General features: G+C 36.3%; 1 protein-coding gene across 1 annotated transcript in view; it reads left to right on the top strand.

Annotated features, from left to right (window-relative positions):
• Positions 1 to 13,898, top strand: part of LOC123554233 (26S proteasome non-ATPase regulatory subunit 1-like) — a 319,840-nt gene that overhangs the window by 200,994 nt on the left and 104,948 nt on the right. The window lies entirely within an intron of this gene.

The following is a 13,898-nucleotide window of genomic DNA, read 5'->3' as shown; positions in this document are numbered from 1 at the left end:
AAAGTGATGACAGTTTTGGCTTAAAGTGATGACAGTTTGTAGGAGCGTATTTGGCCTAAATGATGACAGTTTGTAGGAGTGTATCTGGACTAGAATGATGACTATTTGTAGGAGTGCATCTGGACTTAAATGATGACAGTTTGTAGGAGTGTATCTGGACTAGAATGATGACTATTTGTAGGAGTGTATCTGGACTTAAATGATGACAGTTTGTAGGAGTGTATCTGGCCTTAAATGATGACAGTTTGTATGAGTGTATCTGGACTAGAATGATGACAGTTTGTATGAGTGTATCTGGCCTTAAAATGATGACAGTTTGTATGAGTGTATCTGGCCTTAAATGATGACAGTTTGTATGAGTGTATCTGGACTAGAATGATGACAGTTTGTAGGAGGGTATCTGGCTTAAATGATAGCAGTTTGTAGGAGTGTATCTGGCCTTAAAATGATGACAGTTTGTAGGAGTGTATCTGGACTTAAATGATGACAGTTTGTATGAGTGTATCTGGACTAGAATGATGACAGTTTGTAGGAGTGTATCTGGCCTTAAAATGATGACTGTTTGTAGGAGTATATCTGGACTTAAATGATGACAGTTTGTAGGAGTGTATCTGGACTTAAATGATGACAGTTTGTAGGTCTGGAGTGTGTCTGGCCTAAAATAATGACAGTTTGTAGGAGAGAATCTGGCCTAAAATAATAAAAGTTTGTAGGAGAGTATCTGGCCTAACATGATGACATTTTTTAGGAGTGTATCTGGCTGTAAGACCAGTCTGCATGAAAGTCAGGAAGAAGGCTTTTAAGGGGACAAATTAATCTTTACCCTGCTGAATTTCTAATATGGACAGGTCCATCATTCCATTTGGGCAGTACCACTTAGGTTCAAAGGGGTGTTCATTGAAAATTTACTGACTGGATAGCAAGCAGTGCAGACCACGATCAGCCTGCACTGGTCACAAAGACAAAATCATTTGCTGCCAGCAGGTTAAAGGTTAAGGTAATATGTTTGTGAAAAAATCTTTCATTTAGATCTACTAAGACATAGGCACAGGGTAAAATGTAAATGTGATGGGATGTTGCTCTTGGTGTTTTACAATATGACTATATGGAAGGAACTGAATTGATATGATATTTACATAGCGTCTGCTCATAGTTCTGTTATACTTTGTGCACTGGAATGTTAACAAAACTGATATGTGATTAATGTAGTGTTTGATTTGACTCCAGTAGGATTTTAGGAAATTCTTCTATAAACTGAGCTAATATTAATTATGTCTCCCCCAGGAGACATATTGTTTTTGCCCTGTCCGTCCGTCCGTCCCTCACACTTCATTTCCGAGCAATAACTGGAGAACCATTTGACCTAGAACCTTCAAACTTCATAGGGTTGTAGGGCTGCTGGAGTAGACGACCCCTATTGTTTTTGGGGTCACTCCGTCAAAGGTCAAGGTCACAGGGGCCTGAACATTGAAAACCATTTCCGATCAATAACTAGAGAACCACTTGACCCAGAATGTTGAAACTTCATAGGATGATTGGTCATGAAGAGTAGATGACTCCTATCGATTTTGGGGTCACTCTGTCAAAGGTCAAGGTCACAGGGGCCTGAACATTGAAAACCATTTCCGATCAATAACTAGAGAACCACTTCACCCAGAATGTTGAAACTTCATAGGATGATTGGTCATGAAGAGTAGATGACCCCTATCGATTTTTTGGTCACTCCGTCAAAGGTCAAGGTCACAGGGGCCTGAACATTGAAAACCATTTCCGATCAATAACTAGAGAACCATTTGACCCAGAATGTTGAAACTTCATAGGATGATTGGTCATGCAGAGTAAATGACCCCTATTGATTTTGGGGTCACTCCATCAAAGGTCAAGGTCACAGGGGCCTGAACATGGAAAACCATTTCCGATCAATAACTAGAGAACCACTTGACCCAGAATGTTGAAACTTCATAGGATGATTGTACATGCAAAGTAGATGACCCCTATCGATTTTGGGGTCACTCCATTAAAGGTCAAGGTCACAGGGGCCTGAACATTGAAAACCATTTCCGGTCAGTAACTTGAGAACCACTTGACCCAGAATGTTGAAACTTACTAGGATGATTGGTCATGCAGAGTAGATGACCCCTAACGATTTTGGGGTCACTCTGTGAAAGGTCAAGGTCACAGGGGCCTGAACATTGAAAACCATTTCCGGTCAGTAACTTGAGAACCACTTGACCCAGAATGATGAAACTTCATGGGATGATTGGTCATGCAGAGTAGATGACCCCTAATGATATTAGGGTCACTGTTAAAGGTCAAGGCCACAGGGGCCTGAACATGGAAAACCATTTCCAATCAATAACTTGAGAACCTCTCGACCCAGAATGTTGAAACTTCATAGGATGATTGTTCATGCAGAGTAAATGACCCCTATTGTTTTTGGGGTCACTCCGTTAAAGGTCAAGGTCACAGGGGCCTGAACATTGATAACCATTTCCGATCAATAACTTGAGAACCACTTGACCCAGAATGTTGAAACTTCATAGGATGATGGAACATGCAGAGTAGATGACCCCATATTGATTTTGGGGTCAGTCTATTAAAGGTCAAGGTCACAGTGGCCTGTTCATGTAAAATCATTTTTTGGAAATAACTTGAGAACCACTTGACCTACAATGTTGAAACTTAATAGGATGATTGGACATGCAGAGTAGATGACCCCTATTTATTTTGAGGTCACTTGATCAAAGGTCAAGGTCACAGGAGCCTGAACAGTGACTTGAGAACCACTAGGCCAAGAGTGTTGAAATTTAGCGGGATGACTGGACATGCCAAGTAGATGATCCCTATTGCAGCCAACCATCAGTGTCTCTTTGACTTTCGCTCCTGACCCCTATTGTCTTCTTGCCTATAGGACTTTGCATTGGGGGAGACATGCGCTTTTTTACAAAAGCATTTTCTAGTTTTCTTCTTGCAATTTGTATGCAAGTAAAACAGCATTATATGAGTAAGTGTATAGAACTGCAATAACATATGCCAGGGACCACAACTATACAGCAACAAATCACCCAGCATGGTAGAAACAGGCATTTAAGTGATTTAATTAATTCATGGCATGCCAACCTCACAGTTAACCTTAAATTAACCTGATAGACAAAATAGTGTAAATAAAACATTTTTCTTTGATTCAAGAAACAGGGTTTACTCTTCTCTTTATTGAACTTACTGGGTGTCCTGTAATAATTGAATGTTAATTACAGTGGAGAATTATGCCAGACATAATAGATATGATGTATTAGCATGATGCAAATGGTTAATTCTGTTTTCAATATCTGTCATATTTTCTGCTATATATTCAGTCTGGATATAATTGCCCAAAAAGAGATCAATGCTTTTATCCAATGTTCCTGATAGCAGGTTGATTTTTAGCTTTACTATTCAAAGAATTATCCGACCTGTTCTACTCGCCCTGGCATGGGCGTTGGCATCACACCTTGGTTAAAGCTTTGCATTCAAGTACGTGTAGCTATCATTTTAAGGCATATAGCTTTGAAACTTATTGTTACTTTTTCCAGATCAATTACCAACCTTACTGGGTCAAGTCCCATAACTCTGACTTGTATTTTGGGCCAGATTATGCCCCCTTTTGGACTTCTGGTTGAAGTTTTGCATGCAAGTTTTTATCTCAAAAACAATGCAGTATTGTTTTAAAATTCACTCTTTGTTTAGGTTAAAAAACTAGGTGATGAATAAATTTCCCAAAACTCTGACATGTATTTTGGAAAAATTTCCCCCCGTTGGACTGAAATGAAAACTTAAACTGCCCCCAAACTAAGGATATGGATTAAAAACTCTATAGATTTTTTAAAATTTTAGAGTGTTTTCCTGTTTTGGGGGACAAAAATTAAATTAGCAAGCTCAATGGCTGTTTACGGGTCTTTTAATTGAGTCTTTTGAGCCCCCCACTCCACTGGTGACCAAAAATGTTCAAAAATTTAAGATGCCCCTTTGGTTTCCCTTTTTTTGTTTGTCAGTAAAAGTAAATGCCTCTCTAATTTTAAAATATTTTTATTTATGTTTGTTGCCTTTTTAAAGTTTTGGGGGAGTGACATTTTGAATTCGTAGCGTTGTTAAGAGTTTCTGAAAATGTCTAGACTTTTAAAAGCTAAAGAATGATAATACTCATTATAAAAAACAACTTCTGTAAAGCAGTCATATTGGTCTTCACGAATAAGAAGCCACATTTTTTTTGCCCCCAAAGGGGGGCGTATTAAAAGCACTGTCATTCTGCTGCGTCCATGCCGAGTGGGTTTTTTCCGTGTAAATTTTTGTCGGGCGTAACTGAAACTGCCATCCATAAAGGATTTTGAAAATTTAAATTGGGATAATGTTCCAATAATGAGAGAGCTCCAAGGGAAGGTCACACTTAAATGGTCAAAAAGGGTTTAAAAGGGGGCTGTTTTTTGTCCCCGGGCCTAACTCTGCCCTCCATGGAGGGAAAAAAAACTTGGCGTTTTTTGCCATAAAGAGGGATGTGTCTGCGCAAGATTTGCCCCCTAGTTCCAAGTCAAGGTCACATTGAAATCAAAGGTTACAGGGTCTGTTTTGTGTTGGTTCATAAAGCCCTTCATCAAGGGATTTGAATTTTTTTTGCATAAATGTTCCCCCTAAAGAGACGGAATGCATGGCATATTCAGACTCCTAGCTCTAAGGTCAAAGGGCACCTTAGAGGTTAAAGGTTAACATAGGTCTGTTTTTTTTCCCGTCCAAAATTAGATTGCCATTCATCGGGGTTTTAAAATACTTGGCCAATGCAAGACCCAGACCCTTTGTCCCAAAGGGCAAGGTTGCCTTTGGAGAAATTTTTTTTTTTTATGGCAAAAAAATGATTCATACCTAAACTATATTGGGATATTTTTCACAGAACTGTAGCATTCCTGGGCACATTTCAGGGGATTTGTCACTAACAGTGACAGCTCTTGTTTGGAAAATAACTCAATCTGATTGGTCAAAAAAATAGGTAGCCCGCCCGCTTAGCTCAGTAGGTAAGAGCGTTGGTCTACAGATCGCGGGGTCGCGAGTTCGATCCTCGGGCGGGGCGTATGTTCTCCGTGACTATTTGATAAACGACATTGTGTCTGAAATCATTAGTCCTCCACCTCTGATAATTCATGTGGGGAAGTTGGCAGTTACTTGCGGAGAACAGGTTTGTACTGGTACAGAACCCAGGAACACTGGTTAGGTTAACTGCCCGCCATTACATGACTGAAATACTGTTGAAAAACGGCGTTAAACCCAAAAACAAACAAAACAAATAAAAAAAAGTAGTTTGCACACTATATCAAAGTAACTTTAAGAAATTTGTGCTACAATAACTATCTTAAGTTAACTGAATCTATTTCTTGACCAAAGTCTTCAAAATTTGTAAAAAAAATAAAGCAAATGTAACCATTTAAGATTATGGTTGTCATGAGAGTGCTTTTATGAAATTTTCATTGTGTCATAAAAGAAGGATTGTTTTTTCTTTAATCTATACCTACAGTACATTTATGTAATTTAATTATGTACTTCAAAGCACATTGCATCATTGATCATGGATCAATTTTTGATGTAGATAACCAGATGGTAGGTCATAACTTTACTCATCCTATTGCCCAAAGCAATTAGAAATCTGTTTGCATGGTCACATATTTTTTTCCTTAGGTGGCATGTCTTGATTCTCCATTATGTTTTCATAGAAAATATCTGATTCGTAAATTGAAAATTTCTGATATGTAAATTGAAAATTTCTGATATGTAAATTGTTTCTTGTGGCAACATTTGATGATCGTTTCACTTGATGAACCTTTGTAATCTAACTGAAATACATTCAGCCCTAGTATAACATGATTGAAAGTGCTTCCTTCTGTCAGCAATGTCATACACTTGTGAGTTTTACTAAAGTTGCAAGTGGAATGTGTTTATTGTGAGGTACTGTCAAAAAAAAACACTGTTGTTAGTTTTTCCAGTAGCTTCCAGCGGAATGTGTTTATTGTGGGGCACTGTCAGAATGAATGCTGTAATGAGTTTTACCAGAAGTTGTCAGTTGACTGTCAAAGTGAACACTGTTATGAGTTTTACCAGAAGTTGTCAGGGGAATTTGTGTATTGTCAGGCACTGTCAAAGTGAACACTGTTATGAGTTTTACCAGAAGTTGTCAGGGGAATTTGTGTATTGCAAGGCACTGTCAAAGTGAACACTGTTATGAGTTTTACCAGAAGTTGTCAGGGGAATGTGTGTATTTTGAGGTACTGTCAAAATGAACACTGTTAGTTTTAATAGAAGTTGCCAGTGGAATATGTGAATTGTGAGGCTCTGTCAAAATGAACACTTTTGTATGTTTTACCAGAAGTTGCCAGTGGAATATGGGAGTTGTATGGCACTGCCAAAATGAATACTGTTGTTTGTTTTACAAGAAGTTGGCAGTGGAATTTGAGTAATTGTGAGGTACTGTCAAAATAAATACTGTGTTAGTCTTAATAGAAGTTGCCAGAGGAATGTGTGAATTGTGAGGCACTGCCAAAATGAACACATTTGTATGTTTTACCAGCAGTTAATTGCCAGTGGAATGTAAGCATTGCTAGGCACTGTCAAAATAAATACAGTTGTATGTTTTACCAGAAGTTGCCAATGGAATGTGTGACTTGTAAGGCACTGCCAAAATGAACACTGTTGTTAGTTTTACCAGAAGTTGCCAGTGGACTGAGTAAATTTTGAGGTACTGCCAAAATGAACAATGTTGTTAATTTCCTAAAAGTTGCCAGTGGAATGTGTGCAAAATGAGGCACTATCAAAATGATTACTGGAATGTGCAATTACGATGCACTGTCAAAATAAACAATGTTGTTAGTTTTACTAAAAGTTGCCAGTTGAATGTGTGCATTATGAAGCACTATCAAAATGATTAAATTTAGCTGTTGCAAATTGCCTGTGGAATGTGAATGTTTTGAGGTGCTGTCAAAATGAATACTTCTGTATGTTTTACCAGCAGTTGCCAGTCGAATGTGTGCATTATGAGGGCTCTGTCAAAATGACCATTGTTTTATAATAGTCTACAAAACATTGACCTTCTATTTTTATTATGCAATTAAGTAAAAAGCTTAAGTGTTTTCCACAACTTGAAACTGTTAATTATTGTCTGAAGTTTGTTTTTCTTCTGTGTATGAGTTACATGCATGAGATGAGGTACATTGGAATTGGTGAAAGTGACATTTAGTGTGCTTATAGTGTGAATGTTATTATGTTAACACATTGGGTTGGTTGTTAAGTCTATTTGCTTGCTTACACTTACCACTTATGAAAATTAACATAAAGACAAGTGCAAATGGGTTTTTGAATGCCAGACATGCACAGATTATGTTTATTTGAAAAAAATCCTGTTCTGTAACTTTTTTGATGTAAAAATACCATCATCATTTAGAATATTTTTACTGTAAACTGTTTCTTTCACTATGAATTTAACTATATTCAGTATTTTTTGTGTATTTTCAGGTAAGAAATTCATACAGACTGCAAGCTGAGGTATGACAAGTAATTTTTTCAGACAATCAATGAATTCAATGACAGAAGTTTTGTCTGTTTCAGAAATTCTTCTTTTCTGAGAGATTCTGTAGATTTGCTCACAAATGGCCAATTTTCTGTGTCCTACATGGAACAGTGAGCCATCTGATTTATTCACTACAGTAATGGACATTGCCTTATGTGTGACCTTTTCCAGAGGGAAAAATCATGTAAACTGTGTTTGTATAAGGACTTTCTCTAAAAGAATGAATTGTTTTTGTATGGCTTTGGCAGATTAGCTGCTCAGTACTGGGAAAAATTATGAGGATTTTGATAAATTCCAATCGTCACTGTACTTACTGTGACCCTATACCTATTGTACTTATTTGGTATTGTAAGATAAGGGATTATGCTATATGGTAATATACTTTCAGATTTGGCTAAAATTAATATTATTTTGAGAAAGGTTTCACATCTATAGGAATGTTGTATAGGAGTTCTTGAGAGGTCAAGTGCGTATCTATTGCTTTCCCTGTGTCTTGGTTCTTTTTTTAAGGTATTGGATGTCATATTGTCATCATATTCTTTCATTTCATGATGTGATCTCCTTATTTTTCCACAGCTGCTTGTAAACTCTGGAATCTTTCAGGAGAATAAAAGGCCCACACAGTAAAATAAAAGCCTTTCCTTGGGTAGTGAAATTGGGAAAAAATACTTATTTGCAACAGTGTGTAATTATGATTGAATGGTCTGATGTTTGTTAAAAACTTTAGATGTGTTATGTTCTAGTTTCTGATGTTTGTGTGTATGTAAGCATTGTTGCACACTTAAATCCTTTGAAAGCATTAAAGTTTCATAATGGTTTTTGAATATTTCTTATTTTGAAAAGTACATTTAATTTTGATTTAAAAGAAGTTATGCACTTCTAGTGGTTGTGGTTAAAATTGCTCCATTACTGTAGATTGTGATATGTCAATAATACAGCCACTATAGAAGGCTTGGAAAAAATTCAGATTAAGTGATTAAAGTACAGAATTTTTGTTAATCTCTGATAATTATTATGCTTTACAAGTGTTACTCTATCTCCTGGGACTATCTCTGTGACTAGCTGAAAAGCTGATTTGAAAAACAATCCTCCCATCATATTGCATGGAAAGTCTTTACTGTCCTACAAAATTGGAATTCATTCAAAATGGTTAGAGTTTTTTTTTTGTCAAAGAGATACTATTTCTTGGTTGAATGGAGTTTTGTGGGAGTTAAAGTGTATATCCTTTGATTTATAATGCTTCAAAGATTCGAACATTGATTGATATAGTGCATTCTCCCATATTTGTGTGATAGGGCACAGGAGTTTAGTCGATTAGAACCTGCTTTCGTTCCAGATTGCGATGTCAGCTGTGTAAGGCATGTTAGGAAGCTATTATAGAAACAGCTTTAGTATCAACTTGCCATGTGTTACATTCGTTAGGCATGTTAGGAAGCTATTATAGAAACAGCTTTAGTATCAACTTGCCATTTGTTACATCCGTAAGGCATGTTAGGAAGCTATTATAGAAACAGCTTTAGTATCAACTTGCCATTTGTTACATCCGTAAGGCATGTTAGGAAGCTATTATAGAAACAGCTTTAGTATCAACTTGCCATTTGTTACATCCATAAGGCATGTTAGGAAGCTATTATAGAAACAGCTTTAGTTTCAACTTGCCATTTGTTGCATGTTAGGAAGCTATTATAGAAACAGCTTTAGTATCAACTTGCCATTTGTTACCGGCATGTTATTAAGCCATCATAGAATTTGCTTTAGTTTCAACTTGCCGAGTTAACACTAAAAGGCATATTAGGAAGCCATTAAAGAAACTGCTTTAGTTTCAACTTGCCAAGTTAACACTAAAAGGCATATTAGGAAGCCATTAAAGAAACTGCTTTAGTTTCAACTTGCCGAGTTAACACTAAAAAGCATATTAGGAAGCCATTAAAGAAACTGCTTTAGTTTCAACTTGCCGAGTTAACACTAAAAAGCATATTAGGAAGCCATTAAAGAAACTGCTTTAGTTTCAACTTGCCGAGTCTTCTCCATAAGGCATGTTATTCGGACCTGAGAAAAGTCTTGATTATAGTCATGTGGTGTCTTTCATCATGTTTAATTTGTTTCAACACTACTAAGGAAGAACATAACATATTGTAATTATCTTAATTAGCCCTCATTCTTTTATTTTGAAAGTGTCAGTTTCTGTTGGATAATGAAATTATACAGGATGGCCAACCCTCTTGACTTTTGGATAGTGGAGAAAACCTCTCGATTCCGGTAATATTTTGCCAGTATTTTCCTTATTGCCTGACAGATTTTCATAAAATAAAGTGTGTTTAAGGCAGTAAAATGAGTGCTTTCCTCTGATCAAAATGTTTGCCATCAGTTCTCAGTACTTCCCTAAAACCAACCAACTGCTTTCCGTGGACTAACTGTGTAGATAATAGAGTGTCTCAGTTCGGCGAGGTTTTTGAGAAAAGTACTGAGAACTGATCACAGACGTTTCATGCAGAGGAAAGCATTCAATTTGCTGTCTTCGACACTCTTTATCTTATGAAAATCTGTCAAGTAATGAAGAAAACATATAAAGCAAAATGTCACCTGAATCAGAACTTTTTCTAAGTGTGTACGGTATCCAAAAGTTACGTGGGTTGGCTACCCTGTTATAGTTAACTAAAGGAACATGAGTATTAATCAAATGTCTTACCATTGGGTATGATTTGTGTTGCAGGCACTTCACTCTTTAAGATATTCATCTAATAGATTAAAATAAATAAACTATTATGTTTATGAATTTGATGAAATTTCTCTCAAAATATCCTTAAATAATAAATTGTATGGTTTTTTTTTGTAAGTTGTAGGGTACATTATAATTTATTAAGAGGAAGCCTGCTTGCAGAAAATGATAAGAAGATTTTGTAGTTAGATTTCTCAAGTTCTTCTAGAATTTGGTAGGAAGAAGTTTGATAATATAAAATGTAAATTAATTGTTATAGTGCAAAAAGTAGATAAGTGCATTGAAATAAAGAAACGCCTTTACGGTTTTTGTGCTCAGGTGACAAAATTTTGATTTTTTTTGTTCACCTGAATTTTGTCCATCATCCTGCATCAGTATTTTTGGTGGCTGCTGCCACCAGTGTTAAAAAGAATACTCTGTTTGAGAATTCTTGTCAGTTCTTAAGACCATCCTAACAACACAACCAAAAATAGTTCCAGGCTTTCCAGGGAAATGATTATCTACACAACGTGTAGAATATGCAATGCTACAATATTATGCCTTAATACCATTTTTAATGTAAATTCGGCAACTAAAATCAATACAAACTGAAATCAACGTTTTAATTAAAACAACCACGTGTATGAATACAAATATGCAAATTTATGATCACGTGAATAAACGTTGACCTCATGTCACCTGAACTGAGCGATGATATTGATTAGCTATTGCATAGTACTGCCCTAGATACCACGTAGCTTATAACATAGAAAAGATAGAAAGCTAGCCGGGAATCCAGACTGACAATTTAAACATGTTTCCTAACCGCATTGTCACATGTATAACTCCCGAAATATAAGACTGTATTTGATAAAGAACGATGACTTCTAACAGCAATAATCTACAGATTATATACATCTACAGATAATCCACGGCTAAAAATAGAAACGGAATTTCAACGGAAAAGTTTCCGAACATTTCCGGTCCACAGACAATACCAGTTTGTACCTACCATAGCTTTTCCAGCAAGTTGTAACAATTTTTAAGTATGTCAGAATAAACTTAAATGTTCTTCAATCATAGCTATCAAATTATAAGATATTATATTAATGCAACCCTAGTGATCTAAGAATGTTACCGAATTTTAGACAGTATTGTCTCGTTGTCGTTTCAAACACTCGAAAATATGACCACATGTTAATTAGGCTAATTATAGAAAATCGATAATCAGCAGTGATACGGATTTCCTCAGGCGTTGCTACTGCCAATTAACACTAACTAGCGCACTAATTTGGTAAGATGATTTATGAACAGAACAGAACAGGACAGTAATTTATTGATATAACTTGAACATGTACAGTTCATCGTTATATTAAGAACAAAATATAATTAAACATGCTTTGCAATACGAGAGTGAACAAAACAAAAGAATATTCAGTTAACATTCATTTAATATTGTTTGCAATGTGACCTGCCATGAGAATCAAAGACATGTATGTTTTCTAAATAATATTCCCTCACGGATAATCTTCCTTCAGCAAATGTACAACATAAGATACTATATTAATGCATAGATACACATGTATTCGGTACAATTTCGTCTAACAAAACACGAGTTATCAACGGGCGCACCGATGATATTAATACTTGCCTTTTAGAAACGGCAATTTGTCAGACTGTAGCAAGCCATCGGATAACAGATTTGACCAACTTAAAAATTGAATTGTTTTAAGACAGATTCTGCTCACTTCAGTTGCACCACGAGTAAACCAACATAGTGCATTTGTGACCAGCATGGACCTGCGGATCCGCATGCAGTCTGGTCAGGATCCATGCTGTTCGCTAACAGTTTCTCTAGTTGCAATAGGCTTTGAAAGCGAACAGCATGGATCCTGACCAGACTGCACGGATGCACAGGCTGGTCTGGACCCATGCTGGTCGCAAACGCACTATGTTGGATTTCTCATGGTGCGGCTCAAAATATCTGGATTGATACAAAAATGTATAAAAATTAAAACGGTTTCGTTTCGCCAGTTACATAATTTATTTTTCGACTTTTTTCTCAGTCTGACTAAAGTTGTAAGTTTGCCAATGTCTAACATTATTGCGAAGCCTGCTGTTATGTCTAGCGGACTTTTGAGTATAACAGATGGAGTGATAATTAATGCGCCTCTTAAATACACTGGCTGCAGAACTGAAATTCTGAGGTGCATTTGTGGTGCATGTTTTATGCTGTTTTCTTCCATAAAAATCTCATGAAAACCAAAGTTATCCGATAAGGACTAAATCAGTGTGTATATAATAATTAATGATAGGCACTGTCCAAAATATTTAGAAAGAAATCTTAAAAGCTGAATGGTTTGTAGAAAAAGCTTCATGACTGGCAATGAAAAAAGGATTAATTTTGAAACCAAAGCTGAATATTTTGCCCCCCATCCCCCCCCCCCCCCCCCCCCAAAAAAAGTTCTTCTCAGGTTTATATTAAGAATTTCTCAAATGTCACTTTCTTTGTAATATTTTGCACATTGATTAGCAGCCACCATCAGCGCTTTGAGCGCTTTGATTACTTCTCTTCTCTTGTGAAATTACTGTTGAGAATGACACTACTTCAACTGTAGCATCATGGCAATTGGGACTCGTTTCATATTTGTTCAGTGGGTTCTGCTTAACTCTTTGTAGGGACAGCCAGGGTTAAAAATAGAAAAACATTTTAACAACTCCTAATAAACCACTTGATGGCTGTCGAATATTCGTTAAACTTGGTCTGTAGTATCCTCCTATGGTCTTCTTGCAAAAATATTCAGATGGTTCTGCTTGGCCCCATTTTGCAGCTGCCAGAGCTAAGAATAGAAAAATCTTTGAATAGTTTATTAGACAGATATAGATTTATTGGGTAACACAGTGGATGCATGGTAACAAAAACAATTGTGTTGCATTATTTAAAAAAGAAAAGATGTCACAAGGGGTTGGAGCCAGAAGGTCCTTTATTAAGTACATATAGCTAAAGAAGGCACTTACTGCTTTCTGGCACTAACTCTCGGCTTTATTATTTTGGGTATCTTGCACATCAGTACGAAGAGTTGAACACAAAAGCAGACTAAGACTCTTATTTTCCATTGTGGTCCTTGTTACTGATCAGACATGAAATATGAATCATCAGAGATAATACAGAAGCATGTTCTTAAACTAGATGAGATTGCATGACAGTTAGACTCATGAACTACTTGATAGACCACTTGTGAGTGCTTTGAACCATCATCAGACAGTTCTGATTTAAACTACTGTCACATATTTGATTTTAGTCTCATTTTCATCCCATAGGGAATTCCATAGTTTGTGATTTACATTATTGTGCATTAAGTGTAGAGCAGATTTTATAAAAGGCAACAAAAGATTACAATATTGGTGTTAGTGTCTCCTTATTCTTCCACACTCATGATCTGATGCATTATTCAGCTTTTAGTTTCTGATTTAAAAGCGGGTGGCATATAATCTGATTATCTCCTTATCAACAAAGTCAAATATCTCTATTGCTATCAAAGCTATATATAATTGACTTGAAACTTAAAAAAGTTATTTATTATCAAAGTCTGCACCAGGTTAAACAACCCCATAACT

Source organism: Mercenaria mercenaria, chromosome 7, assembly GCF_021730395.1.
Source record: "Mercenaria mercenaria strain notata chromosome 7, MADL_Memer_1, whole genome shotgun sequence".
Lineage (NCBI taxonomy): Eukaryota > Metazoa > Mollusca > Bivalvia > Venerida > Veneridae > Mercenaria > Mercenaria mercenaria.
Note: the sequence above shows the minus strand (reverse complement) of the source record. Positions and strands in the feature narration are given on the sequence as shown.